The following is a 5075-nucleotide window of genomic DNA, read 5'->3' as shown; positions in this document are numbered from 1 at the left end:
GTTGCATGATATGGTCGACTTACTGTCCTTGAGAACCCATCTGAGATGCTTACTGGCCATAGCCATCACCACAGCAAACAAATGCAACCTGTGGCATTGGAGGGCGCCGCACAGGCCGACCCAAGATAAATGGGCGTTCGAAATTGACAACACTGTCACATATGAATGACTTGTATACAGGGTGCAAGACAGTGAAGAGAGCTGTACACATTTATGGGAACTCTTTATAGATGGGTCTACTTCACCCATGTATTTGTAGGTGCCCCTGAGCATAGCAATGGTATAGGGACCTCCAAAAGACTCATTGACCACAACAGTCATGCCCAAAATCTCCTCAATTTTCATATAGCAGACAAGTGGTCTTCTCCCTCCACTTTGCCCGCCTCCTTCCTCAATCAACCAGTCACTACCCCGTTATGGCTAACCTTTTGCTGTCACCCCAGGGAGGTAGCACTTCTTTGTATCAGCTATCAAGGGAGCCCTGTCGATGACCTTGTACCCCAGTTCCAACTCAGAAGGCTGTATGCGCTAAAAAAAAATTGATGAGACTAGCAGGATCTATGCTAGATGGTGATAATAGCTTTGAATGTGTTTCCTCACGGGGACAGAAGAATTCCCTTCCCAAAACCAAACCTCCCCACGCCCGCGCTCACAAAAGTTCAAATTTTATAATTGTGGCACAGGCATCCCTGTGACATTGCTGTTATTATTCTCATTATTGTATGGTTATAACTCTAATATAATATGGTTCTAATATGGTAGCATATTGCCTTTTCTCTTTATCCTATTCTAATATGAAAGTAGAAAAAGATGTAATTATACTCAATACAATGTTATTGGTGTTGTATTTAACATGTCCTTATATTACTTATTCAATATAATGGAGACATTTGTAATGGAAATAATTTCTAAATAAACAATTACAACAAAAAAGAGTAGGGCGATTTGGACTAAAAGGGAAAGCCAAAACTGGGTAACTTGGCAACTAAGATAGTGAAAGCAACAAGACCGCAGAGGTCTACGTTTGGTTCGGCTGCATTGATGGAAGTGGGGAAACAACACAACAGAACCATGAATGTGCAGGGGTACCTTTTGGTGGGGTGACTTCCCTTGATCCTGCACAACCCCTAATTCAATGAAATACACAACACTTTCACAATAGAGACACTCCTAGGGATAGGGTTGTATAGTGCTTTACATTTTTTTCCTGAGATTTGTGGCTCTAAAAAGCATTACACAAGGTCTCATCCTAGACTTGAGACACAGCATAATGTTTCTTACTATTTAGCAGTACACAAAGTATCACTCTAGACTTGAGGCACAAAGGCGGTAGATTGTTCACAGAGAAAGGAAACAACAGTACTGGAACACAGGGGGTAGAAAAAAATATTCTCAGTTTGGTCATGATTTTGCCTAGCCTCCTTGTGTTCAAGAAACTCATTTTGGTGTGAACCTTCTTGCGGCTGAACTGGCTGCTCAGATCTGGCCCACAAGCACCTTAATTTATACCTTTCGTTACTATGCGGATCTTTGTGATCATCTGCAGCCTCTAGACTCTTTGGGGCAGCGCCTCAGGCTCTAATCTTACAATTTTGGGTTCATATTATTAACAAATTGAATTTGACATCAATCATGTTTTAGAGCGTGGATGAATGTCTATCCTGTTCTACATTGTGGTATGGCACACTGGTCATGGTATGACTTCTAGCTTGTCACGACTACCATATTGGATTCTGACTACCTTGGAACTCAATGTCCTGATGTTGATGTTAAATATGTACATTTATGGTCCTTGACCCCAAAGTTATATTTTACCTCATAGAAAAGAATTCGACGTATCCTGAACATTTCCGTTCATATAGCCTTGAGAAAGTCATGGTACTGATTGATGGTACCGACTAAACACGTGTCGGCTGTTTCTGTTAATTCTACATCTATTTTTATGTCGGATCTTCAAATAAAGAAAATGAAAATATGAACTTTTTGCTCTTCTATCCTGTCTAAACATGAATATTATATGATACTTATAACTTGACTGCTGTTCTTGTGTACTGTGACTAACAAGTCATTCAAGCTTATTTGTTCTTAAGGATTGTGCTCTCTTTGACCCCTCCTTTTGCAGATACCTTTCATACAATTTCAGAATTAACTTCTCATCTATATCTATATTCATACCTGATGCACTGTACCTTAGGGCCCTTAGAGCCTAGTGCTTTAAACCTGGCATTTTAATCCTAGTGCCTAAAACCTAATGTTTTTGTTGGACTTGGTCTTTTCTACAGGGTCTTCCCCAGACTTTTTGACTTTCTCCTCCTATTTTTGATGAAATTGTTTTTGTTGGCCATAGAACTCTGTGCACGTTACCACTGCTAACCAGTGCTAAAGTGCTTGTGCTCTCTCCTTAAAACATGATAGAATTGGCTTATACCCAATTGGCACAATTCATTTACCTGTAAGTCCCTATCAAAGTGGCACTACCTGTGCCCAAGGCCAGTAAGTTAAATGCTACTAGTAGGCTTGCAGCACAGTATGTGCCCCCCACATAAATAGCACTTTAAACATGTCTCAGGCCTGTCATTTAAGCCTGTGTGTTCAAATTGCGATTTCGACCTGGCAAAAAAACCTTTTGCCAGACCCAAACCCTCCTTTCTAATACATATAAGTAACCCCTGGGGTAAGCCCTAAACAGCCCAGAGGACAGGGTGCAGTGTGTTTAAAAGTTGTACATGTACTTTAGGAGTTTTTCACTACCAGGACATGTAAAATGGTAGAAGTCGTTTTTCACTACTGCAAGGCCTATCCCTCTAATAGGATAACACTAGAATTATCTTATTACATTTTGCAAGTGTAATTCCAAATAGGAACTGGTAAGAAACTTGTGTTTGGTGTGTCTGGAATTATAAAGAAAACGTGTAACTTTTGGTGAAGTCGAATTTTAAATTACAATTTTGAAAAAGCCACTTTTAGAAAGTTGACATTTTCTTACCTTAGCCATTTTGTGCCTGCATCCTGTCTCTGGGTCACATGACTGGGTGTAGTTGGTAGCTGGGCTTTGTGTATTCCTTCTAGACAGCTACACACAATGGGGAGCTTAGGGGTGTCTGGATCGGCCATCACTGGCAGGATAAGAGGGATGAGCTGGGCCCAGCCCCACTAACACTTCAATAAGATGTGCCCTGTCTTCACACAAAGGGCTGCATAGCCCCTGTTATTAGTCTGGAGCCAGGGCCAGGAAGTCAAGGCTCTTGTGCACTTTAAAGGCATGCCTCCAGAAGCTTCTCCCCAGTTCAGAGGCACAACTGTTTATAAATGCTGGACCTCAGACGCCAACTCTTCAGTACACATCTGGACTTATGCATACTCTGCCAGGAAGAAGGACTGCTGTGCGGCTGACAGGAATGCCACTCTGCTGGACTGTTGCCCTGATGTGCTGACCTTCTGCCCTCTTGCCTGGGTGAGAAGGACTGGACCTGCATCTTTTCAACCCAGAATGACTCCAAGGGCAAGTTGTAGGCCTCCTGATCTGAAGCCTCAGAGACCCACCAGGCTTCCAACACTCTTGCCACTGCACCTGGAATCTGCCATCTGCGAGTCTTCTGAGCCAAGTGTTGCCATCTTAGTCCTCGACACTTGATAGTGGTCATAAGGTGCTTGCAAGCCTCTGTAGCCAGCAGAACTGAACTATCGCCTTTGCTGTGTGGCGCAAACACAAGTAGATCTGACGTATCGCTGCTGCTGCGTGGATTACACCCGCAACAAAGACCCACATCACCGCCGCAGCCCACAACCGACTTTGCAACTGCCACTACCCGACACATCCTAATTGCAACCCTTCGCATTGCTCGTTGACAGCAGCCTTAACGATGATACCGGACACTGCATCACAGCCTTACAGCTCCTCAGAACCAATGAATAGCCCTGCCTGGGCAATGCATCCTCAATGCCGGATTTCAGATTGCAAGCCCTCGTTGACAATAACAAAGGATCTCACACCGCCGCCTGGCTGCATCTCAGAACAGACGCATAGCTTCAGCTGCTCAACACCTCTTCAACGTGGATCTTCGTAATGCTCCGCAAACCAGGATTTAAGTTACTTTGGTCAGTGGGCCTAACTGGGTCCTTGTAGCCGGCCTCCACGCCATTGTGGTTGGCCTGAACTTGTAACTTTGTGCCGGTTCGGCACAACCAGATTTTCACAGTTGGCGTTTTGTGGGTTTTGGCAAATTTTTTGCTAAAATTGCATAACTCTGGATCTACTAGTTGGATTTTTGTTATTTTTGTCTTGTTTTATTTATTAAAGTTCTATTTTCTAACTTGGTGTGGGATCCTTTTTGTGTGGCCTTTTTTCAATTTACTACAGTTTGAAATTTTGCACATATACTTTACACATTGCGTCTAAGTTAAGCTTGACTGCTCTTTGCCAACCTACCAGAGGGTTGAGCACAAGTTCATTTAGGGTTGGCTTGTGCCTCACCCTGATAAGGTCCATGGTTACTCATTGACCAGGGCTCACACTCCAGTTGACCAACAACCCAATTTCTCACAGTGTTCAACTGTTGCGTAAACTGAGTCTTTGGCTCTGCTCTACGAGGGTTTTTTTTTCACACCCACGGGTGACATGAGTGAACTTAGTTAAATGCAACAGAGCTGATTGTGAAAGGCAGGTTACTGTTGCCCCGCAAAACCTCACCCAGTGCATAAATGATGTGATATCAATGCTTTTTGGTTACTACGATAATTAATTAATGATTTGTGCACTCAAGATTACTAAAAACGAAATATGTATTTTAACATACTTATTTTAAAATAGGAATTTAAAAATGCTGAGCTCTTGTACATATAATATTGGTAACATCGCTGAAGCTAATAAAAAGCAGCTAATCTTTTCAGTAACAGTGAAAACAGGGGAAGAGCATAACATCACAATTTATAGACCTTACATCCTCACTGTGCCATCTCCAAGCTCTGTGCTAGTTCTAATAGATGAACAAATAATAATCCAGAGTTTTGGAGGTGGAGTCCTTACTTGGACAACAGAGTGTGTTGTCTGTATGAAAAAGCTTGTCAGCTGTTTC

This window comes from Lissotriton helveticus, chromosome 6 (assembly GCF_964261635.1).
Source record: "Lissotriton helveticus chromosome 6, aLisHel1.1, whole genome shotgun sequence".
NCBI classification, from domain to species: domain Eukaryota; kingdom Metazoa; phylum Chordata; class Amphibia; order Caudata; family Salamandridae; genus Lissotriton; species Lissotriton helveticus.
The sequence above is the reverse complement of the archived record's forward strand: the minus strand, read 5'-3'. Positions refer to the sequence as shown.